At 28.8% G+C, this 27,756-nt stretch overlaps 1 protein-coding gene across 5 annotated transcripts in view; it reads right to left on the minus strand.

The window, feature by feature from the left end:
• LOC130677784 (fat-like cadherin-related tumor suppressor homolog) overlaps positions 1–7,225 on the minus strand; it is a 220,038-nt gene extending 212,813 nt beyond the window's left edge. For all 5 annotated transcript variants that reach the window (XM_057484646.1, XM_057484642.1, XM_057484641.1 and 2 more), the window contains exon 1: positions 6,970–7,225. The gene's annotated coding sequence lies outside the window, so the exon portion shown is untranslated. The remainder of the gene's footprint in view (positions 1–6,969) is intronic.
• Between the last annotated feature and the right edge of the window lie 20,531 nt (positions 7,226–27,756).

The following is a 27,756-nucleotide window of genomic DNA, read 5'->3' on the forward strand; positions in this document are numbered from 1 at the left end:
AATAAATTAGCATGAATAAAATTTTTTATTATTATTTTTCTCTCAACTCTTGTGCAATGACAGCTTTGCGGTTCGCGGATAATACAAATTTAATACCCACTTCTTTTGCTCGCGTACTTTTTTACGACTTTGACCTCATATTAAACTTGATACACGAAATATTTTTTTAACATTTTTACGTCCATTACTGCCCAAGAATTCGTTATTATTTTTACTGCAGACTATTTGTCGAGACAAATTAACCTAATAATACTTTTCTTAATAAACAAACTTCTGGCTAATTGGAAATTTAAATAAATAATAATTAAAGCCTTCAAAGATAACTTTTAAAAATTTATTTAAATCTCCATCAAATTTTTTTATCTTCATAAATAATTGAACCCATTACTTAGATACTTAAAATTTTATCACAAATTCCTTTGAAGATTCTGAAAAATAAATGCAACATCGTTTTTATTCATTAGACTTTTTTTTTAATTAACAAAAAAATAATTCAAACCTTCACCGTGGGTTTATTCGAAATAAATTTTGCTACATTTAAATCTAACTCGCTTTTTACATTTCGCGGCGTATGTACTTGGCTTTTTCATGCTCTACTTGCATCCACAAGTCGGAGTCGAGTTGACGCTTGGACTCAACCATAATATATATACATAATATGTATATGTATGCTTGTGTAAATGTTTCGGCTGGGTACGCAGTTATAAATGCACTGTTTACATGCCCAAGTCACTAATAACTTGATATCACCTTCACTTGTTATACGATCCTGTTATGTTATCTATGTAATTCTTTATTCTAGTCTAATTCACGTAATATATGTATTACTTACATGTCACATAAAAATATTCTTAATGTCTATGTTATTCTCTCTTAAACACTCTAGTAGTTACATTATGATAAGACTATGTAATAAAAAAATTCTGCAATGATGTAATTTTTTTTTATTCGCTATTAACAAGATACTTTAAATATATATCAGAAAAAAAGCTCGACTGAAAGTTAATATTCTCGATTCAAGAAATTTTTCTGAAAACCTCAATTTTCTCGGATAAAGTAGAAATGTCCTCTGACCAAATGTACACGCAGATAAATTTTTAGTAAAAATTACCTAAAAAGTTTGATACTGTGAGGACATGTGGTAAATATCTAAAGTTTTACGATGCACATTGTAAAATATAGTACTCGATAGGATGTAAATAAAGTGCAATTTCTAATAACAACGTAGTCAAAATTTAGTTACTGGCTAGATGTCTTTATACTCTCTTAAATTTGAAATAGTGAAAATAGTGACTATTCACTGTTTACTAGTGATAAGTATGTCACTAATTTAAATAGTGGTATACTTTTCACTAGCAATAAGTGACTATTCAATGCCAAATAGTGATTGTCACGTGATTTTCGCTAATTTGTTTTTGGAGAGCAGTACCAAACTTTATGAGTAATTTTTACTCATAAATTTTCTGCATGTGCTTGAAGATCGGAACGTTTTTCGCGCAGTGGACAATGAAAAAAAATTATGTAATTTGACTGCTGATATACCAACATCTATTATATGCGGAAATATTTCTGAAATCTACAGCTACCCAATTTCAAAACACAGTAATTGACAAAAATAAAATTTTTGTAATATGTATTGAATCATGTTCACATGACACCACTGGAACTAAAAATACTAAAGAATGGATTTTGAGAAATTTGTCCTTTATAGTGTTTTAAAATTGGGCAGCCGTGTAGTCATCCAGTAGTTTTTTTACTATTCAATTTTTTCTTTGTCACTGTGCGAAAAACGTTACGCTCTTCAGGCACATCTGACCAGAACAAACTTTCTTGGCTCAAAAAAATCTTGACTTGGTTTCCGATAACGTTTGTCTTCAAAAATATTTTTGACTCAAGAACTTTTTTTTGCTAAATAAAAACTTAATCAAAAAATTTCATTCAATAATCAGTGACTGTTCTAAATATATATTCATACATTTATATATATTTGAGGGAAATTCGGAACAAAATGAAATACTCTTTGAAAAAAAAAATGTATGCAAAACTTTTTATTTACTGAGTCTACGCAAAGAGGAGTAAGTTGACAGCCCTAGGCATTGCGGTTACTCCAAAATTCAAAAACAAAAAAAAAATTTTTTTTTTACCCCACAGTTTTGTTTTGTTTTAATCCTTTTTTACATAGAACAGAAAAAATGCAAACAAACTTAAAAAAAAAAATTTTTACTAAAAATTTTGACCAGACGAACCGACGTGATCAACTTTCCCTGTATAAATAAATTATTATTTTTTTTTTTTCTAAAATCCCGTCTCACTTTACCCCAAATTTTCCTATATATATTATTTATACGCAAAAAAAATGACCAGGAATTAAAAATTCAACTAACCAATTAACGAGAAACGCGTTAATTTCTTACGTAAAAAAAAAAAATTCAGAAATTATAAAGAGCTAAAATATTCAAACACAATTACCTTGGGTTATTTTTAAAATAATAAAAATTTTTATAAATTAAGTCAGCACCAGACTCATTAGTAATGAAATTGGCGATAACTTTTTTTTTTATTTAAATTATCTCTGCAGTTATGCAAATTACGTCTAGAGAAAAATCAATCGACAAAATAAAAGTATAGAATATTATGATATTTGTAAAATAAATAAAATTAGATCAATGTAATAATTCTTATCTTAAATATTTTAAACGCAAACGTGACTCATACCTTCATATGTCTATTTATTCTATATATGTATATATGTATATATTCAAAGACTCATCACGAGAATCTTGTCGCGTGACAGTTGAGCATGTTTGTCGTTTAGAATCAGCTTGAACTGTACTTTTTCAGACAAATACCCATATACCTTTATGTATGTATAGATATATATATTTACGTATACTCTAGTCTGCTGGCCGCCACCTGTCGCCCTGACGTAATTGCGCAAGGTGTAATTAACGAGACGCCGTTAACCCGTTCCGCGAATCCACATGACCAACACAAATACCAAATACTCATATATTTACAATAAAAAATTATTATAAATAAATTTCCTCAAACTTTCGATTGATAAAATTTTTTATCGTGAAAAATAATTACGTGGAAAAATTTTTTATCAGCCGATGTAATCTAATCTACATATTTATTGGAAATTTCCCCCTTGGGTTTTGTATATATAATTTTTTTTGTTGTTGCAAATCTCAAGGGAAATATCAGAAATCCAGTGAATTGTCCATGAGAAATTAGTGTGACTAGAATTTAAAATAAATATATATAATTTTTGGGTCACAGGATTGAAGGCTTTTAAATTCACGCCAAACTGTTGACTAACAACAAAAGATCTTTGGTAAAAGAAGTTTTTAAAACTTTTATACTGTACATATAAAAGAGAATCCAGAGGTTTTCTTAAACATTTTATATAGAAACGTTAAAATAGCCGCGTTAAATTACGAGCGTACAGGCTGACTTATTATTATTCTTTTACAAATAAAAACTCCAATAGGTATTGTACGACAACTTGAATACTTTGTAAATATATTGTAAATATAAATTATTTATTTTAAATTAAAATGTAACTGAGGATACTAAAAAATATAATAAATATATCGGAATGCTTAAAGTATTCCGTATGAAAATAACATATATGGTCAAAATATATGTAAAAATATATGATAAATATCAGAAAATATATGTGGCGAATTTAACTATATTTTCTGATATATTTTTTTTCATATTAAAAAATATAATATACTCATTATATACAAGTCCGTATATGTTTAGCATATATAAAATATATATGTCAATCCTATACAAAAAATATAAAGCACAACCTCGCCGCTTCGCTTTCGAGGCGTGCAATATATTTTTATCATACATAAAAATATATATTTCTATCATATACGAAAAATACATTCTGATCATATAAAAAAACATACATTTATATTGTGTATGGAAAAAAAAACTTTTAATGTACTCTTCAAATTGCAGTTAAAATTTTCAAAATTAGTTAATTTGATGCGAATATATATACCCATATACATGTACATACACCGAATAAAATATATGCTTAAATATAACAAAGAAAATATATGGTGCCATGTATAATATAAATTATATGCTACCATATATTTCATTTCATATAAAAATTTTATATTTTTTAAATATAACAGGAAATATATCAATACAATATATTATAAGGTAAATGTAAATGTATATATAGCTTAATATAAAAAACATATAAGTTACATATGTGGAATACATATATTTACCACTGTATATAATTTTATATTAAATCGGCGAAAATCTTTATATGATTTTTTATAATATACAATATAATATATCATATATTGTTTTGTTGCAAACATATATGATTTTATATACTTTAACCATACATTGTTTTTTCATACGGGTAGGATCGGAGTAAATTAAAACGGGTATGAAATAAAAATAAAAAAAAAAGGAGTAAGTAATTTTTAGGATATTTTGTTGGTGTACACAATAGATCACGTGGTTCATCCGTATTATATCCATTTCTCTCCTCTGTGCCTTGAACTCTCAATCTAATTTTATTTCTCGGGAAGGAAAGAGTAAAGACAGAAACGTAGCGCGAGTCTGTATCTGGTTGTGCTCTAAGAGCTGAATAAAAAGAGAGAATAACAGTTGAGCTGGATAAGATAAAAAAATTTTAAAACCGGTTTGTTCTCAGACAAAAGACCGACCGACGTCATTACGTGCCGAAGCAGAGTACGATTATCATCCCCTCATGGTTAGTCAAAGACTTGAATCTGCTATAATACAACTATGCTGTATACTGATACATATATATATGTACAGATATATAGGCATATATATGTGTGTGTATCATACACTCCATTTCAATGTAGAGTACTCTAAAGAGAGCAATGCTGTTTAATTATCCCGTCGATTGTCCCAATGAGTGAATCTTTAGACTTTTTATTTCATTATCTATGGGATAATTGGAATTTTTATCTCAATTACGGCCTGGAATTTTTTATTTTTTCGTTACAACTCGAGGTTCGTCAAGACTGAATAAAATATTCAATTGTCTTTAAAATGTCCGCTAAGTCAAATGTTGTAAGACTTGAAAGTTAATTCTGTGTTAAAATTCACATAAAATAGCCTGTAACTACTTAAGTGTCCATCCTACATGAAAAAAGTAAGAGGATAATTTTGTAGAGAATTTAATGGGCTACAAAAATGGTCGTAAGGTAGAAATCGATAGGTTGAAAACTTTAAGCGATAGAGCGGAAATAAGTGTAAAAAAATTAAATACGAAAAATTGACAATTGCACTGTAAAAAATTGGGAGTAATTATGAATTTTAATTCAATCCAAATGCACTCCGTCATTCGGAGTTTTAAAAGTCACTCCACATACGGAGTAAATAGAGAGTTTTTCCAGCGGGTGATTACTGAGCGATCTGAATTTTATTTAAATCCGCATTTACTCCAATTCAGTTTTGATATTAAACTGAACTCTTAGGAGTAAATTTTACTCCGACCCGTAGTTTCAATGTAAATTAAATTCCTCTTTGAAGTGAATTTTACTCCGAAAGGATTAAATAAATAAACAGTCACCTGCTCCGAATTAACTCCGGATTTACTCCGCTATTTTTCAATAGCGTAATTAATTGAATTAGTAATGAATAAAAATTAATAATAAACTGTAGTAAAAAATGGTCAGGGCTCATAGTGCATGACTGTATGTAATAAAATTTTATTTAAAAATAGCTGAGTTATGATTAGTTTTAAAATTACAAAACTTGAAAGTTAATTCAGTGTTAAAATTTACATAAAATCGCTTGTAACAACTAAAATATCCATCCTACATAAAAAAGTAAGTGGTCAATTTTGTGTAGAATTTAATGGGCTACAAAAAATGTCTGATAGTAAAAATCGATAGATTCAAAATAAAAATACTTATGGACGATTTAAAAATAGACGGTCAAAAAACGCGAGTGAAAAAATTAGCGGTTAATTAAAAATAAATGATTTATGATTAATAATGAATATAAAAGGTTTTCAATGCTCATGCTTTATGACCGTATATAATGAAATTTGAATCAGCATAATTACACTAACCCAAAGAGTAATTCGTACTAATCCGCGCGAATGCATTGGAATTGATAACGCGGACATTTGGAGCAAACCACATCTGAATGCCCTCATTGACGACCCTTTACCCATTACATTTGATTCGAGATATCCCTCCTCATTTTATAAATACCACGCGTGAATAAACTCAACAACAAACTATAGCCTACGACACACATTTCGTTGTGTTCAATTCAATTGAGTCCTTATCGTTTCGAACATACATTCAAAAAAATATTCATTCATTTTTTACTCCATAATTATCACGATTAATCACCCCCCCCCCCCCCCCCTTCTCTATTTTTGAAACTCTAGATTCAAATCATATATTAAATAGTCGATTTTACAAGATTAATATAAATCTACCAAAGTATCTTTTGCAAACTCGATAAAAGTTTCAAGTTTTAAATTTTTAAAAGTTATCTTCAACTTATGCGAGTATCGGTTCCACTTTTTTTTCACCAAATCTAGTCTAAGTTTTCATAGAATTTAATTATATTTAAAATAAGCACGTACTTAGTACACTACTTGTATTAAAGACTATATATATATGTATATATATAATATATATATATAGAATTATTTGCAATTAAAGCGTCTTATTTGCAAGCAAAGTAGTTATTAGTTACTTAAGGAAAATTACCGGCCTCGGAACATTTTATATGTATATAAATATATATTTGGATGTATATTTGCATTAACGTGATAAAGTGAACAAAGACAAGAATTCGTTGACGGTTATAACCACGTGGTATTTTAAAAAAATTTATTAATTTAAATTAAGCTCCTATTAGTCGGTATTTAACTTTTTTTTTTTATTATTTTCCTGGGAAAAAAAGATCCATTTAAAGAAAAAAAATGTTTACCTTGACAGTCTAAATTAATCCAATAATAAAGCCACTTATTATTATGTAAAATTTTTAATTATTAGTAAATAATTAACACAAATCACAGCACAACACAAATTTGTAAACACATTTTATATTTCATTAAAAAATAATGCATCGCATTTGTATTCATTTAATTGATAATGAAAGAAATGTATTTTAAAAATACAAAATAATAACTCGCAAAAATTTTCACGGGAACGAAAAATGCCATCCGTCGCAAGTGAGCGGCAAACCGAAACTGCCGCGTCGTGTGGCCGGTGAGAAAGCTGAGCCTACACTCGCGCCCCCTTTCCGCGAGTTCCGAGGGTCTCTCGCTCTGACTCCAGGTCCATTCATGCCGTCGTCTTTGTCGTGCCCCTCCACAAACATCCAGCCGGCGCTCCGATCTCAATGCCAGAGAGAGAGAAAGAAAAAGAAAGAGATAAACTTGGGCCCAACTTGCCTCTTTTTTTCTCACTACTCTTACTCTCATTCACTCTCTTTATCTTATTCACTTCTTAAGGTAGACAATAATAATTCTTTTCTTCGTGTTCACTACTGTACACATTTTTTTATTTTTTTTTTTTATTGAGGTAAGACTACATATTTTTTTACTCACTCGCTTTTGCTTCATTACCTATACATATTTATTCTACTTACTATACATATAAAAGTACATACTCTTAGCTGATGGTATTTCGTTAAAAATTTTTTTTTTAACTCAAACCCTTATAACTAGAAGGGATGGCTACAATAGGGAAAAAAAAATTTTACAAAATTCTACTGAATCGTAATTTATTACCTTCACAATTATTTCGAAGTAACTCCGAATACCCTGGACTTATATCTGAAAAATTCGGTTTATTTTTTTTTGCTTTTAAATTGCAGTACGGATGATATCTTCGACTTAAAGTTACACCTGGATCATGCTCGTTAAATTGTATTAGAAATATAAAAAATTTTTTTTTTTGTATCGCCCTCCATTTTTCATGAAAGTTAAAAAATTTTCTTCAGAATGATCCTCAATTGTAAATTGATACTTCTACACTGTAAAAATGGGAAGTGAATTCGGATGATTACGGATTTCAAATCCAAATTCACTCGGAGTTACGGAGTTTTTAAAACAAACCGTTCCGCACATGAAGTAAATAGAAGTTTGTCTTTTCAGCGGAGTGATTTTGGAGCTTTTTAAAAATGAATTAATGAAATTGACTGCAAATCAGTGAATATGCACTGGGACTCAGCTATAAATATACCACTGGTTGAATTAGTGGTATACTTATAGCTGGAGAAATAGTGACTATTCACTGATTCATTTTTAGAGAGAGTGGTCTGGATTTTATTTCCATCGACATTCACTCCAATTTGGAATTTTAATAATAAAGTAAACTCCCCTTCGGAGTAAATTTCACTCCGAGGAGATTAATTAAATGAACAGTCATGCGCTCTGCATTCACTCCGCATTTAATTCGCGTTCACTCCGCATATTTTTCGCAGTGTACAATTATTTGTAAGCAACTTCAAATATCCGGGACTTGTTTATTAAAATTTAATTTTTTTAAATTTGAATATCCAATTTTTTCGGAGAGAGTCCATTTTGCCTGAAATAAAAAAAAAATTTCCCTAAAAATTTAAAATTCCCAATTTCAATGAATTCATAATTTTCTCAAAAAAAAAAAAAAAAACCTTATCGAAAATGGCCCAAATAAGAAACTCATAAATTTGAGACAGTAAGTTTAAGTTATATTTTTTGTAACTTTAATAAATTTAATACTACCGAAATTAAAGTCAATTTAGTTCTTTGAGTTAACGTTTTTTTTAACTTTTTTGGAGCATCAATTCCGTTAAAAAAAAACTTTTACAAAAAGTACTAAATCGACTTTAATTTCTCCTACACTATTTTTCAGTTACTGAAAAATATAACAAACTTCCAAATTGTCTCAAATTTCAAAGTTTCCATGCGAAAAATTTTCACAACTGATATTTTTAAGACAGCTAATTTAATCTCTACACCTTTTATAATAATCAGTCAAATATTTAAAGAGATATGATTTTTTTTTATAAGTATTCCTCTACGGACATTCGGAAAATACGTGAAAATCTAAACAAACATTTTTTTTTTTATCAGAGGGATTAAGTTCATAAAAAAAAAAATATTAAATAGAATGAAAGTGTAACATCGTTGGTGTTAACGGTAATGGGAAATTTCCGTGGATCTTCTCGAGAAGCTGTCGATCAGCCGAGTAGATCGAGAAGTAGCACTCGAAGAGTTCTCGAGTCGAAATGTTCGGTCATGCTCGAGCGCTTTACTCCCTTTAAACTTTCGAGGATCGTACCCGTACCATTACATTACATACCACATACAGTCAGCCATGCACATATACATATACATATACATATACATACATATGAGTACAAAATCATAGTACAGCATATAATATGTACTGGGATGAAATCTACTTGGACTTTTTGATTTCTTCGAGCATGACGATCACAAAAAGCTCTTAATTCTAATTCACCGCGCGGCCGTTCTATTGTTACATTTATGCACAAATTTATTTGTGTACAGTCTACAGTACACAGGATGATTAGATGATACGTTGAAACTTTATTTATTCATTAAATCGATTATCTTATAACTCCCATCCAGCCCAGACTTGTATATATATTGAACTAACTTTGCATTATCTAATTAACTTTAGTTTAAAGTTTGTAAAACAAAGTTAAGTGTCGGTTTACATTTAGTTGAACTAAATGTTTTGGTGAGTGTTTTATTACCGACAAATAAAATTTATTTTCTTACAATAAATTTATTATTTTATTTAAAATATATTTTTTTGCAACTCATGGTAAGAAAGCACGTCTCTGATTGGTTAAAAATGACTCTACAAAGAATAAATATCGCAAAGAATGTCCACATTGTTCGTAAAAAATATGACAAACGTACACTTTTTACATATATATATAGATATACTATTTATTAGTCATTAAACGATCCACCAGAAAACCCAATCAACAGCCGTATCGAGTTAGGACAACGGAAAATCCCAGATTATAGAAAATCATCTTATTGTATTCATTTATAATGTACAGTTCACTACACTGAGAAAAAATTTCTCTTTGGACAATTAAATTGGTTTTGTTGAATTCTATTAAGCTAAAAATTATTTGGGACAACTAAATTTTATTACGTCAATATAATCTATTTTATCATTTTTAACAAATGATTTAATAGACTCTATTTGGTTGACATTAATATTTCTCTCTCTAAGATAATAAAATCATATGGTAGAGTTAAGAAAATATTTATTTAAAGGACAACTAAACTATTTTGTAGTGCCAACAAATCCAAATATTAGAGCAAAATATTATTATATTAACTCTAATAAATATTAATTAGACACAAAAAAATATATTCATTTAGAATAAATATATATATTTGTTCGAGGTTAATAAATATATATTTGAACCTAATGATTATTGATTTAAAAGTTATGGTGTTAGGCAGCAGCAGCTGGAGTAGTTCGGTGCTCGCCACTAGATCGCGCCCACCATTTGAGGTGTCCCTGGTAAGATACTTATTTCGGAGTTTTTATATTCCGAGCTTGAAGCGTTCACGGGACGAGTTATCCGCTGAAAATTTTTGACAGTAATATGTGGGTACACTGTATTACACTATGGCATTAATGTCTAATATTAATATTTTTCCTGAACAGTTTTTGTCAGGGCGAAAAGAAGTACTTGTAAAGGAATTAAATTAATTTTCTAAATGTGCATTTATCGAACTGTTGAATAAATATTCTGTCATTTCAAAATAATATTTAATCATTATCAATAACTCATTCTCTATAATGATCACTCATACATTTTATTATGACTACTTTATAAACACTACAGGTAATCAATTTGATTTTATGCTTGCTACTAAACGCGTAATTATCTTTACTAAATATTTCATAGTTTCCAATCACTCGTTTTGTTGGTGGATTATAAAATATTTAGTTAAAACAACCAAATATATGATTGGCAATGGGTAATCAAATCATTTTCTTGTTATAACGAAAATTTAGTTGTCAGGAGAAAATTTTTTTCTCAGTGAAGTATTGAGATAAATAGATTTAACTATATCATTCGAATTAAATTTAAATTTCGCGAGAAAAAAGACGATCGTATTTATTAAAAAAACAAATTTAATTAATTCTTACTATCGTTAGAAGAACTCCATCAGGTTTTACCACAGCTTCCTCATTAATTTGAATGTCTTTGATGGCCTGTCAAAAAAAAAAATTTCGCAATTAAATTTGCAAAAATTTATTAATAGCCAGTTGGTCCCTATTTTTTACTTTAGTCTCTAGGTATTCATCATTTAATTACATGGTGGCCACAGATTTTTGAGATTGAAATTTCCTGACTTTTCCAGGAATTCCAGTCAAACAATTCAAAAATTCCCTGACTATGTGTAGTAATATTAAATCATTGGAAATATTTATTTAATTTAAAATTAAATGCTATAAGTCAGTTTAATCAATAATTAATCATTGTCGTTAAATGAAGCTTTTTTTTTTATTTGTCAATGTTCATTGGTTTTTTTATTATTTATTAAATGAATAATTTTTTAATTTTGATTTGAAATCCATGTTTTTATATAACTTACTCTATAATAAAATATAAATAAATGTTTCATTTTCACTAGAATAAATTTCATAAATACAAATATTTCATAGAATATTAATAAAGTATTAATGAAGTACGCGAATAATAAATATAGTGAAACGTATTAGTTCATTACTTATGTATACATTTAATGTTTTTAGTTTTTTAACTTGTCAATATGGACGTTAAGAGCTTGAAGATCCTGGCGATTGGTTTCTCCTAAGACTTTTTTTTTCTAACAGCCTTGATAATTCTAACTGCTTCATTTTTTCGCTATTGGAATCAATTTCTACTAATTTTTTTTCAAGATGATTTTACAACCGCATTCGCGCCACGTCACTTTTTCAACAGTTTTGACAGAAAACTAAATTTGTCGGATTTTTTCAGTCAAAAGAAAGAAAGTAAAAATTTTTCCAGCTTTGTGCCGAAATTCCCTGACTCTTCCAGTATATTTATAATTCCCTGACATTTCCAGGTTTTCCAGAAATGTAGCCACCATGATTATTCCTTCGTTCAAATCCAAGATAAACTTGTGTACTAAAAAAATCTTTTTGGTTTTTCTCGCCTCCGGGCGGAAAGCGTCAACTTTCGTCCCGCTGTGCAAAACGACGTTGCCGCTTTCCGCCTCTGTCGAGGAGAAAAATAGTATACACTCCTTGGGCAGTAAATAAAAAAGCTTCAGATTACATGTAATTGTTGGCCGAGACATTTCTTACTTTACTGCCCTAGGTGTGTAATATACTATATTTTATATGAACTTTGACTTGAAACTCTAGTTATTTTTTGTTAAGTATCAATATTTTGAAAACAATAAAAATAAATTTAAATTATTATAAAAATTAATCAAATCATGTTTAGTTGTTGGTATTATCATTTAACAATCTTTTGCATCAGAAATAATACAGAAATTAATTTTTTATTAATAAGATTGAACATTATTTTAGGTTAATCAAAAGATTAAATTTAATGTAGTGTCTAAAAATAGTGTGTAAAAATTGATCTCATATCTGAGTATTTATTACAGTTTCGTATGAAGTAAAGCGCTGCGACTTTGAAACTGTAAAAATTACACTTTTATCCAGGCATAACAAATATTACAGTTTCACACTCGATATTGTCCAGTTCTCTATACACAACAACAAATTTCTATGGTAATTTTACAAGAAATGTGTTGGAAGTCAATTGCCAATGCAGTTTTGTGATTTATTAGAACCAGTGTTGTAATTTTACAATTTTTGTTTTGGAAAATTGCAATACAAAAGTACTAATCTTACTAAACAGATAATAAAAAAAGGTTTGTAAATTTTACACAACGAATGTTGTAATTTTCGAAAACAATTCAATTGGAAATTATTTGTAAAATCACAATGTGAAACTGTTTTAATACGATACTTTTAAGAGATCATACGTGTTGAATATATTGCAATACCTACTGTTAAAAATGCAATATATTTTATTAGTTCAACTACTGCTCCCGGAGTGTTCAACTACTGTGGCTTGTCAGAGTTGATTGTTCAACTACTACTCCTTTCATAGTCTATTTTAAAAACGTTGTCAAAATACAAATATTCAATTATCTGCGTTATTTTGCGCTTCAATGAATTCAAAATTGTTTATATTTTCATGAAAATCATTAATTTGAACTAATCACTACAACTTTATATATTAAAAGTAGGGTCAAATACATTTTACTTTGAAACCTGTTCAACTACTGGGTACTTTACCTTAAATAATGTCTTTTATTGAAACACGGAAAAAAGAGCAGTTGAAAAATTACAGTATCTACAGTAAAAATAGGCTTTCGGGGCAAAAATCTTTAAACATTAAAACTTAAACTGTAATTTTAGAAATTTGTTATAGTAATAAAATTAATACAATTTGAAGCAGTAAATTTTACAGTTTAAAATGTAATATTAGTTAAAAAAATCTTCAAAGTATTATTTACTTTTTATTTTGAATTCTTGCTTTATTTAAAAATTAATAGTTGATAGGTGAAACTGTAAAAATTAAGATTTATTGGTGATGTATTTTTTACTTTCTGAAATAATTCCTCTTATTTATTCATAATATAAAAATTACACTATGAGCTATCAATTGTCGAGAATGATAAATGATCTGAGAAAAATCACAGCTCAGACTGTAATTTTTAAATTCTATATCTTAAGCAGAACTCTACTATACGGAATAGTAATATTAACGATCGAAAATGTAATTTTAACTAAATTAATTTGTAAGAGAGTATTCACATATTGTAAATAAAAATTACAGTTTCGGATAGCAACTTGTAAATTTTAGTCGGTAAGTTTTACAGTTTGAAAACTTTATTTTTCAATATTTAATATTTCGTTTTTTAGTATCTCACTCACGCTAAGGCAGTGACCATAAGTCGAATAGCGTCAGGGAGGCATCTTGCCCATAGCTCGAGTAACAAATGGTTACAAACAAGTTTGAACTTGTGCTTTGTGCTTCTGTTTTATAGACAGTTCTTTATTAGATGTGATTGTGTCAAGTCATAAATTTTATGTGATTATTTGAATTATTAAATAAAAGATTATATCGTTAAAATTGATTTTTAATTGGTGGTTTTGTGGTACTATTCATCTACAATAGTTGATATTGCTGATTAATATATAGATGAAGAAGCTCAATGTAAGAGGAAACTAGAAAATTATAGTAAGGAAAATTTGCCTTGTATTGTAGCTTTACAACATCAAGTACGTCAATATTAATATTTTTCGTCATATTCGGACAATATTTATGAACCGGACATGGGATTAGCTGATTCTGTCACAACTTCTATTAAAGGTTATGAATATTTATTAACACAATTAAATCCGATAATAACTAAAAAACAAAAATTATTGCTCTATAGATATAAAAATTTTTATTTTATAGATTTAAGAGAAAAAAATAAATATTACTTTATAAAACTGTAAATTTTTTAATCTTAAACTATAGTTATCATTACTTTAAATATCAAATTTCGAAAAAAAAAAAGAATCTCGTTTGTCGAATGAAACTGTAAAGCTTGTAGCTTATGTTTCATATGTTAGCAATTTCGAAGTATAAATTCAAGCAAAAGAAATACTTTTTACTATATGAAACTGTAATAATAAAAATTTTTTGTCTTAGGAAATAAAATTCGAAGAATTTGTAGAAAAAATTACAGTGTGAGATTGTAATTTTTAGAATACAATTTAAAATTATAAAATCTGTTTAATATAGATCTGATCATGTCTGATGTATTTTTCAACTCAGATATAGTTATATCTGTTTAGATCTGATCAGATATGACTAGATCTGATCAGGTCTGATGTATTTTTCAATTCAGATATAGTTATATCTGTTTAGATCTGATCAGATATAACTAGATCTGATTATATCTCAAATCCCATATCTAACCTATATAATTATATCTGGTCAGATCTAATCCGTTTTTCCCGGGAAGAATTGTTACTCAGTCCTAGCCATTCCAATCGTTACCCGAGCCTGGGCCAGGACTGGGTAACCTAACCTTGGCCGTTAAAATGATTAAAAAATTTATTATGCGCAAGTGCATTTACATACATGGTACCCAAGAGTTTTGTTAAAAAAATTTATTTTTTTTTATCATCTTTAATTATAGTTTTGAAAAACTATTTCAATATTTCGAGTTTCGAAGTCCTGTAGCTTTTTGTATAGGAATTATAAATACGTAACGATACTTTTTTTTTATTGATAATTGAATTTTCTACAAGATTGTTGCCTTGAAAGTTGGTCGAAAACATTTTTTATTAATTAAAAGACAACAAAACAAGAAAATATTATTTTTTAATAAATTTCATTTTCTCTCAAACTTAAAAGCTTCCTTCAGATCCAACTTATAGGTATGACAATGTCTACACTGCTACAAAAGCTACACCACAAAGTTGTAAACAAAACTTTTTTTTTTCAATAATTGATAAAAAAAAAATCATACTATTTTATAATGAGTTTTATTTCATTTCAAACTTTTAATTTCTATAACTTGACTTTTTTATTTAGATTTATGGTCATGACAAAGCTTTTTTTTATAGACAATTTAATTTTCTTCTAAAACTTGAACTAAAAAATTCTAAAAAAAATTTTTGACAGGACTAAATTTTCAAATTTTTTAATCCCAATGATACAGCTAACTTTGCTATTGAATTTTTTTCGATCCGAAATTTTTGTAGAAAAGGCAAAAATTTTTTTTTCCATGAAAAAAAACTTAACGTTATTAAAAATATATTCTAAATAAAATAATAAATTTTATGTAAGAAAACTGTAGTGAATTATATTTTTGTAATAAACATATTTTTTGACTATATAACTCGCATTTTTAGTGAAGTTTCCTACATTTGTTCATTTAATTAATTTTTTAATCGAAATCGACTATTAGGTGCAAAGTAGCATCTGATTATTCTGATGAAAATGATTTTTCTTTATACATCTGCCGAAAGTACGTAAGTAGTTTTCTCAAGTTTTTTCTAATTTAAGTAACGTATGTTCTCCAAGTCTGAAAATAAAATATGTAACTGAGAAACAAATTTATTAATTTGTACACTTAAATTTATTTAAATCTGTATAAATTAATTTTATTTCAAAATTTTGAGTGTATTTATACATTTTTGTATCATTAATTTTACATTTTCTTTTTAATTTATTAAAAGGAAATAGGGATGTGACAATAGATTACAGAGGTCATTTAATTTTAATTTATAGGATGCTACTGATTAGCTATTTTTTTTTCTATCGTGAGGGTTGAACGATTTCTTTTAAATCTTCATTTGACAAGTAGAGATACAATTCTCTGATAAAAATATCCGGAAGTTGTAATTCATAAAAAATGTTATAAATAACTTCCTCAGAATCTTTTATGTAGTTAACTCTTATCAGAACTTTCCACAATTTAAAAAAGATCTTATTTTTATATCTTGGATACTCTGGAAATTGAGGTTCATGTATCAATAGTTTCTTCAAATCAACAATCTTTAAATAATGTGCCAAGTATCGCACATTTTTGTGTAACATCTCTACAAATGTGATATTACTGCCTTCTATCACATTTTTTTTCATTTTTTCAACTTCTAAAAGACATTCGGCTGAATTATGATCAAAATTGTTCATACTACTAACAGCTTTAATACTTCGTTGACTAACATAAAAACCCGCAGCTATCAATTCTTCAATGTACATCTTAATATGCTCCTGAGCCCTATTGTCAATATTGGCATTAAACATATACGAAATAACGGTGTCTTCACCGATCGGGTCAACCGCAATAGTGTAATGAGCCATTAATTGGAGTTGAAAGAAAAAGTAAAAATTAATATTATTACTATTGTTAACACCAAGCTTATGAGAAAATGAAATGAGCCAATTCCTTAACGCTGTATATTTTTGGTTAAAAATATCAAAAGTTGCATGAATAAATGTTTTTGTATCATCATCTCCTTTATATGTACCAAACAGATCAAGCACATATTTTATTAATTCATACCGGTTATTGTAGTTTTTAGCTATAACAGCATTACTAATAGGAATGATTTCGTCAACAGATTTAGCATTAATGTCAGCTTTGTTGCTCAATAATAACATCATGACTTCTTTTGTTCCTTCCTCGGCAGCAAAATTTAATGCAGTTTTTCCATCAAAGCAATCAGAATTTTTTACGCCATTTTCTTTCAAAGGCCTGACGATATCGTAATTGGAGAATTCCATGGCGCTATCTAATACTGTTTCTTGACTTGTTGGATTTATAATTTCCGAAAAATATAAATATTTTATAATTTCCGATTCGAGCTGCTACATATAGAGAAGTTCCTTCATCAAAGTAATTGCCATTAATATTGAAATTTTCGGTTGTTACATTATCTATGCAATCTTCGTCTTGAGATTTTATAGCGTGGGTATTCTCGATTGTCGTTTGCTTGACTGTTGCTTTGTTGATTTTAGCCTTTTCGATTTTTATATTTGTGGTGCGTACTTGTGACACATTTAATAATTATCCTTTTCACGATAGAGAAATGAACTTTTTTTACCTGATGAAATCTAAAAAAAAAAAAAAAAAATGGATGCAAGTTTAGTTTTATTTCATATCAAAAATTTTACTATCAAATTTATCAAATTTACTAATTTTAAATATTATGGGGGTGAGATCATACCCTGTGTGAAGAAATTAAAGGATATGAAACAACCCATAAATTATAACATGATATTTCAGAAAAGCTTTTATTGAGTACGTAAAAAAATAGAGGTTGTGCAACATAAATATAGGGCGCGCATTTCACGCATAATCCACCACTTTTGAATCTGACTCGTTTTAATTTTGCTGAAACTTTATTATCTTTTTGTAACCTATCGAAAAAATACTAAGAAAGTCCTTGTCTAAAAAATACTAAGAAAGTTGTGGCATTTAAAAAAAAATGGTCTTTTTTTTTTCAATCGGCTTCAACGTTTTTAAACATTGAGTTATTGGAACACTCTTTTAACTTCCCGCTAAGAAAATCGACGATTTTCGGAAAATTCGGTTTTTGTTATTATTTTCTACCCGATTTTCAAAAATCGAAATTTTATCAAATGTCGACGGTTTGAGATCTTAGGAAGATTTTCTGACTATGTTCAGAATGATGTTCGAGCGTGTGTATGTTTGTTCATGTGTGTGTGTGTGTGTGTGTAAACTTGCTATAACTTTGAGACCAATTAACCGATCGCAACGGTTCTTACGGCAATAAAAGAGCTTGTTGGACGTCAACTTTCCGAAAAAATTTCAGATTGATGGATAAATTAGACTCTAAGATATAAAAGCAATATAAAAAAAAAAAATTTCTTTTAGATTTTTGGTAATTTCTAAGAAATGGCTCGTTTGATTGATTTTTCGAAAAATCTAATCAGCTCTTGAATTAAAAAAAAAATGCGTCGATTGCTGCCTCAACCGTCTCAATCGGTTAATTCGTTCAAAAGATATTGTGGGAGAAGGAAATACTAAAAAACGCTTTTTTCTAAATGTCCTCGAAAAGACTGAACCGATCGACTCAAAAATCGAATCAGCTCCAGAAATCAATAAAACGCATCCATCGTCACATTGAACGTCAGAATCGGTTGATTAGTTCGAAAGATATCGGCGTCAAAAGTTTGAAAAATAACATTTTATGTTAATTTTCCCTGCACGGGAAAAAATAGGCGCTGTAACAGGATGCAGTTCTGTGGGAGCAACATGACAAAATCCTGTCGCAGCGACAGGACACATCCTGTGAGAGCAACAGGATTTTTCCTGTTACAGCAACACGATTTTTCCTGTGTATTCAATAGGATAAGAAACAAGTTTCACATACTAATTGTTATTTATCTATAGAATGAAATTTTAAGATTTGAAAAAAAAACTCAAAGCTTGGAGAAAAATTCAAATTTTTTTACTGAAAGTAATTTTTGTTTTTCAAAATTAGAATTTTCGTTCAAAATTTGAATCTTTTTCCAAATTTTGAAATTTTATTATACTAACAAAAAAAGCTGGTGCATGAGACTTGTTCTTTATCCTATTGATCCCACAAGAAAAGTCCTGTTGCTGTCATATGAAAATCTTTTTGCTGCAACAGGATTTTGTACTGTTGCTCTCACAGGAATGTGTCCTGTTGCAGCGCCTATTTTTTTTCCGTGAGATGTCGTCATATGATCTACTAAGTGTATTCAAAATCATGCCAACTCTTTGTTTTAATGAATTCTTTCGATCACCACATACAGTAATGTAACTCGTTTGTTAGTAAAAATTACATTATCAACAAAAAAATTTAAAAAACACCGTTTTTATTATTTTTTTCAGATATCTTATATATTAACACTCTGATCTGAATTAAAACTTATTTCAGTCTTTACTTTGATAACTTACATTGATTTATGCCGAAATATATTTATTTTATAAAACATAATTGAGAATAAAAATTGAAAAAACGCGTGTTTATTAATGATTTCCGATTCATAAACTTTCAAACTTTAATATAAAAAGTAACATGTTTGAGTTTGATTTGCCTATAAAAGAACAAACGCATGCCAGACTATTTTCGAGCTTGAAAATGTATTCACACTAATAACGTTATCGAGCTCATTGAGCCAACCGTTGCCCGGATTTTTTTTTCCTTTGCATCCAATAATTATGTGAAATGTACACAGTAAAAAACGAATCGTCAAAGTGTAAAGAAAAAACGTGTGTTAAAATTCTGAGTGTTTAATTTTTTTATGTGTTAATTTAACATACAGTATTTTCCTTATTTGAACTGTCGCAATCGATTGATTTTTTTAACACACAAAAATGTCATTTTATTCGAAAGTAACACTTTTTATATGTTCTATTAAATCAACACACAAAATATGTTAAAAATAATCTCGACCATCACAAAAGAACTCTTGGAAAATTTTTATTTTTAACGTATACGTGTGTAACTTTTTTTTAACACTCACAACATGTTAAAGTAACATAATAAATAAGTATGAAACGTTTGTTTTACACACATTATAAGTTGATTTTGACGAATCCTTTTTTACTATGTAATTTTTCTTCATGTCAATTGCTTACAAGAGAATTGAACTTAATCAAATTTATTCAACATCTATAATTTTTTTTTAACTTTCTTATAAAATACCGCATTTTGCCCGCGAAACATGAAAATGTTTTTTCTTTTTACCGGCAGCTGAAAATTTTTTCTATTTACTTTAGATATCATTAGACAGAAAAGTTTTAACGTATTTGAGACCCTGAAAATGTAATATTTCTTTAAGTACCACGTTTTGCCTCTCCTCACACCCTATATATCAATGTGCATTTTTTTGCCGCAATATATACTTTCTAAAATTTTAACAATATATCCCTTTTTCATGCGGGTATACCACACAATATTTACGTAAAAATCATACATTTATTGATTAAAAAATGTATATGCCTTTTTATCAAATATCCTTTAATTGTTGAGACCAGTGCATAGGATTATAAAATTTTTAATGAATGAAAATACTTAATGTGTACAAAAATCTATTTACCTTAGATGTGTAGCGATGAATAATCGTTTAAAATATTGAATTTATAAAGTCACAATTTAAAATTAAGTTTTAAAACACGTGTTAAGATAGATGCTCTTCAACCGAGGAGACACGAGAAACTGTTCAGAGTTTTGTTGACCAAATTCAAGTCCTTAAAATGGCATCCTACACGAGGCACCTCAGTAATTACATCTTTTACCCATACTATACACCTTCTCTACTCCAAACCCCTCAACAATGGTATCATTTCTGAAGGTAAAGGAAATATATAGTATGAGTAAAAATTGTAATTACTCAGGTATTCCAGGTAGAATACCATTAAGGACTTTAAATTGTCAGTTTTAACGTATTTGAGTCCCCGAAAATTCCGTATTTCTTTAAGTGCCTTGTTTTTCCTTCTCCCACCCCCACCCTTTATATATCAATGTACATATTTTTGCCGCTATATATTTTTTTATAAATTTTTAACAATATATCACCTTTTAATGCGGGTGTCCAATGCAATATTGACGTAACAATCATATATCCATTGATTAAAAAATATATATTACTTTTTCATCAATTATTCCTTAATTGTTGAGAGCAGTGCATAGAAAAATTATAAAATTTTTAATTAAAGAAAATACTTAATACAAAAATATAAATAGTATATTACACTACAAGGGAAGAAAGTTGAAATTCGCCTCGGGCATCTTATCACACAGGGCAGGGCTTTCAACTATCTTCCCGTGTGGTGTATACAATTTTTCTTTATACCTGGTCGAAAGTACGTTTATTAATTACATTTTTGAATACTATAAACAATACAACCACGTTCTGCCTTCAACTGACAGGTCGGCCATGTTTTTTTTATTTGCTCCCTATTGACGCGCCTCTTTCGGACATACATAAAACTTTAATTTTTTTCTGTCTCTCTTTTTTTTTTGTTGCGTTTTTGATCCCTTACCCGCGACATTTGAAAGCACAAGCGAAGCGAGTGCGTCTGGTCGGCGGGGGCAGGTATCAAAAACAAAACAAAAAAAAGACATAATTATACTTATAAAAAATAAAAAATAAAAAATAATTATTTTTTTTCGAAAGTAATAAATTTATGCCTATGAACAAGTTTGTTTTTCCTGCCAATAAAAAATATTTAAATAAATACATAAACTTTCAATAATTAACTTCGCCTCTGCATCAAAATCTTTTATCACCTCATCCTCGTCCATAGATTCATCCGATGAAACTTTTTCATTCATCTTATTATTGTAATTACATTGTTTAATTAAAATATTACATACAACGAGACACAAAAATACTGACGTATATATAAAGCAACGATCTACGACGTTATCGTGAAAAATTTTATTTATAAAGTGGTAGACGATCACTAGATGGCAGCAACCGGCTGTTTCTGTCGGCACAAACAAATTTTTTGCTCCCGGCGATATGAGTGAGGCGCGTGTAACTCCACCAGGAGAGGGAAATAAGACTTTAGGCCTTAAAATTAGGGAGGGAAGTGCGTACTTTCGACTAAGGTATAAAGAAAAATGATTTAATCCATGCTAAGTGTGCATCTATATATTCGTTGATTCAAATTGTTTAAATCATTTCAAATTTTTTTGAATCATTTCAAATAATTTTTCTTAATCAGGGCTTATATATCACTTATTATTGTCATATCGTACATAACTATAAGTAGAGTATCCCTTTGTAGATTCTGAACGCAACCAAAAAAAGTGTCTATAGATGGCTCTTTGGTGTTTGTGACAGCGTCAGGCTTCATTAGAAGTTAAATAAAATTTGGATCATGAACACTTTTATAGAAAATATGATGCTCAACAAAATTGCTCAGGAGCTCGGAAGCTTAAAAAAAACGGTTCAAAAGTTACAGGTATTTAAAGTTAATAACTTTTTAAAAAATCAACGTTCAATCTGTTTTTACACTAAATCTGCTACTATCACGAACGATATCGAATAAAGGTTTAGTAACAAATTTCATTTATTACAAAAAGATTTTTGTTATAAAGGTATTTTTTTATTAAAAAACTCGTATTTTTTAGTAAAGTTTCCTACATTTATTCATTCAATTAAGTTTTTCATCGAAATCGACTATAAGGTGCAAAGTAGCTTCTGAATATTCCAATGAAACTGATTTTCCACTTCCAAAAATTTTATTTTATTGTTTTTTTGAGCAGATGTTACAGCTTACAAGAAAACTTGATTTGTAAGATCACAAAACAGCTTTGTTCAAATTTCTTTATTTTTTTCTAATTTAAGTAACATCTGTTCTATAAATCAAAAAATAAAGTTGCTGAAAAATAAATCAATCATTTTTGGCAATTAAATTTACTAAAATTTTTATGCATTAATTTTATTAAAAAATTCTAAGTATATTTATACATTTTGGTATAGTTTATTTTACATTTTCTTTTTAATTTATTTAAGGAGAACAGCGGTGTGACAATAGATCACAGAGGTCATTTAATTACAATTTATAGGATGCTATTGATAAGCTTTTCTTTTTTCTTTTTAGAGGGTTGAACGATTTTTTTCAAATCATCATTTGACAAGCAGACTAACAATTCTCTGATAAAAGTATCCGGAAGTTGTAATTCGTAAAAAATGTTGTTAATAACTTTCTCAGAATATTTTAAGAAGTTAACTCTTGTATGAATCCTCGATAATTTGAAAAATATCTTATTTTGGTAAATTGGGTATTCTGGAAATTGACGTTCACGTTTGAATATATTTTCGAAGTCAACCAACTTCAAATAATGTGCCAAGTATCGCACATTTTTACGTAAAACCTCGATAAATTTGATATTACTGCCTTCTATCACATTTTTTGTCATTTTTTCAACTTCTAAAATACGCTCAGCTATATAATCATCTAATCCTTCCATAGTACTAACAGTTGAAATATTTCGATCACATATATAAAAATCCGCTGCTGTCAATTTCGCATTGTGCCACTTAATAGCTAAAGAACAACGTAAATTCTTTTCTGATTTGGATTTCAGCTGAATAATTAAATAATCGATGATTTCCAGAGCTCTAACGGAATAACCAGCTCCGAGCTGATACGGAATAATCCCTCGATTGTTACTGTCAAGCGAGATTACGTAGTGAAGTGAAATTTGGGATTCAAAGAACGAAAAAGAATTATATTTATTATTAATATCAATTTTATCAGAAAATGAAACTAGGCAATTCTCTACCAGTGTATCAACAGCTGCATGGAAAATTTTTTTATTGTAATCATCGTCTTCATATCTATGATACCAAGAAGTACACTCGAGTAGTGCGGCCATGGCATCGTAGTTTTCAGCTTTGATAGCACTGATAAAAGGAGTAATTCCGTCATCAGATTCAGCATCAATGTCAGGATTGTTACGCGATAATAACTTCATAACTTCTTTTGTTCCTGTCGTGGCGGCAATGTGCAAGGCAGTTTCTCCATTACTGTGACCATAATTTTTTAACTTAACATTAACATCTACGCCATTTTCTATCAAATACCTGACGATATCGTAATTAGAAAATTTCACGGCGCTATGTAATACTGTCTCTTGAGTTGTTGGATGCCGATTGTGTATATCAGCACCGAGTTTTATCAACTTTTGAAATATTTTATAATTTCCGATTCGCGCTGCTACATGTAGAGGAGTTCCGTCATCAACGTAATTGCCATTAATATTGAAATTTTCGGTTGTTAAATTATCTATGTAATCTTCGTCTTGAGATTTAATAGCGTGGATAAGATTACGGAGCTTACATATTTTTGATTGTCGTTTTCTTGACTGTTGCATTGTTAATTTTCGTATTTCTGATGTGGCACGTTTTGTGATTACCCTTTTCACGATAGATCAATGAACTTTTTTCACCTGATGAATTCTGAAAAAAAAAAAAAAAAAAAAAAATGTATGCAAGTTTAGTTTTATTTCAAGTCCAAAATTTTACTATGCAATTGATTAAGTTTACAAATTTTTAATATTATTGGAGTGAGATCATACACTGTGTGAAGAAATTAAAAGACATCAAAACAACCCATAAATTATTACGTGTAATTTTAGAAAAGCTTTTATTTACTTAAAAAATAGTGGTAGTGCACCATAAATATATAATGCGCGCATATCACGCACAATCGACCACTGTTGAATCTGATTCAATTTAATTTTGCTGATACTTTATTATCTTTTTGTATACCCTATCCAAAAAAATTTTCAGAATTTATTAAAATTTTTCTAAATAATCCTAACAAAATTTTTAAAAAATTGTTTTTTTTTTTCAATCGGCATTAATTTTTTTGAACATTGAGTTATTGAGACATTTTTTTAAACTACGCGCTAAGAAATTAACGATTTTCGAAACATTCTGTTATTGTTATTTTTTGTGCCCCGATTTTCGAAAATGTAATTTTTCTTCATGTAAATAGCTTACACGAGAATTTAACTAAATCAAATTCGTTTAATATCCAGAATTGTTTTTTCCAACTTCTTTATAAATTACCGCATTTCGCCCGCACAATATGAATTTTTTTTTTATTTACTATTAATATCATTACAAAACAAAGTTTTAACGTATTTGAGTCCCTAGAAATTTAGTATTTCTCTAAGTACACTGTTTTGCCCCCCCCCCCCCTTTACCCCCTATACATAAATGTACATATTTTTGCCACTATATATTTTTTTATAAATTTTTAACAATATATCGATCTTTCATGTGGGTATACAATGCAATGTTTACGTAAAAATCATACATACATTGATTAAAAAATATATATTACTTTTTCATCAAACATTCTTTAATTTTTGAGGCCAGTGCATAGAAAAATTATAAAATTTTTAATGAATGAAAATACTTAATGGGTACAAAAATCTATTTACCTTGTTCGATGTGTAGCGATGAATTATTGTTTAAAATATTGAATTTATAAAGTTACAATTTCAAATTAAGTTTAAAAACACGTGTTAAGATAGATGCTCTTCAACCGAGGAGACACGAGAATCTGTTCAGTGTTTTGCTGACCAAATTTAAGTCCTTAAAATGGCATCCTACACGAGACACCTCAGTAATTACATCTTTTACCCACACTATACACCTTCTCTACTCCAAACCCCTCAACAATGGTATCATTTCTAAAGGTAAAGGGAATATATAGCATGAGTAATAATTGTAATTACTCAGGTACTCTAGGTAGGATTCCATTTAGGACTTTAAATTGTGAGTTTTAACGTATTTGAGTCCCCAAAAATTTAGTATTCCTTTAAGTACACCGTTTTGCCTACTCCCATCTCCTATATATTAATGTACATATTTTTGTTGCAAAATATATTTTCTAAAATTTTAACAATATATCGCTTTTTCATGTGGGTATACCATGAAATATTTACGTAAAAATCATACATTCATTGATTAAAAAATAGGGGAGGGAGGGAGCTTTTATTAAATTTAATAAGATATAAAATAAAACAGACTTATGACGAGTAGTCAACCGTAATAGGGGAGGATGGCGCAAGAAGGCTCTTCTGAGCCAATTATTACTTTTTGTGGCTTTCAACCATCAGATCACTTTACTTTTGTTGTATATCTGACAAATTCATGGACATTTTGCCAAAACTTTGAAAAAAAAAAAATTTTTTTTTGAGGCAAGAAGGCCCCCCTCCAAAAAATGATAATTTTTTTTTTTTTAATTGTTTTCAGCGTTAACAATCTATTTCTTCTTCTTCTTGACAATTATATTTACTTTTACTGCACCCAAAAAAATTTTTTCACGGTATAATAAATCGTTTCTCTACGATCAAATTAATCACTAAGTGATATTTAATAAACAAAAAATTCCATATTTCGTATTTCAAATAAGTTATTTGTCATTATTTTCAACCCGAAAAACGTGTTTTTTAATTTTTGACCAGGATAGATTATAGATAATTTTGCTTTATTTAAAAAATTTATCATTAAAAAACTCGTTATTTTCGAATATTTTAAGTGGCCCAATTTGCCCCAGGCATTGAAAATTAGCCGAACAATGGCTAAGTATATTCAATTTTTTATAATTTGACGATAAAAATATGAAAAAAATCATTTTTAAAGAATTTTCGGCTGGTTCATTTTGCCCCAGGTATCATGCGGAGGACTCGAAATTCCCAAATATATTAAATTTTTTATAATTTGATGATGAAAACATGAAAAATGACTTTTTCATATTTTTTGACTGGCTCATTTTGCCCTCGGTGTCATGCGTAGCCATAAAAATGCCCAAATATATTGGATTTATAGCAATTAGACAAAAAAAAAAAATTTTTTTTGGTCAAATTTTCATTGAAGTTTTCTTGTCCTGATTTCCCCTAAATGCACTTGCGCATAATAAATTTTCTTTTACACTTCATGTTTTTTTTTTGCTTTTTAATTTTTTAAATATATAAAAAAAAAATATGAAATAAATGATACTGTCATCATTAAAAAATAATGTCCAGTAATAAAATAATGAAAAAAAATTAGCAAAAGATTTCGTCATGAATAAAAAATTACTCACTTAAACATGAGGTCTTTTGATATTTACCGCGACAAATGTTGAGTTATTTTTTGGTGCAATATCAATTTGTAAAAAACGCATTACCAATTACTTAATATGACTGGAGAATAAAAATAAAAATAATAATTTGCATCAACCACTAAAATTAGCCGTCGAGTTTGAGTAATTTATAAAAGCGGTAGTTTGGATCAAAAATCTGTGTTGCATCTGCACCGAGCAGTAAGTCAGTGCAGAACATGGTCGGACAAGAAGTAGGCCAACGAGAAGTCGAAGCGAATAAAATAAAGAGACGGAAGAAATAAAACAAGATTACACCAGGTGTTGAGTTTATGTACATACACGTAGGTCATCAGGGTTACACAGCATATCCGATGATGAGAGACAATGATACGCGGTGCAGATGGGCTTAAATATGTACAGATCTATTGAACATAACGAGATGTTGAGATTTACCGTCGAGAGTTACCCATTTTCCGGGTTTAACTATCCAACCATCATTTCTATATACAAACGCTTGGTGTTTGCCAAATTACGGTCAGACCTCGATGATTAAGCTCTCAGCTATTGTACTGACGGATCGGCAA

This window comes from Microplitis mediator, chromosome 11 (assembly GCF_029852145.1).
Source record: "Microplitis mediator isolate UGA2020A chromosome 11, iyMicMedi2.1, whole genome shotgun sequence".
Classification (NCBI taxonomy): domain Eukaryota; kingdom Metazoa; phylum Arthropoda; class Insecta; order Hymenoptera; family Braconidae; genus Microplitis; species Microplitis mediator.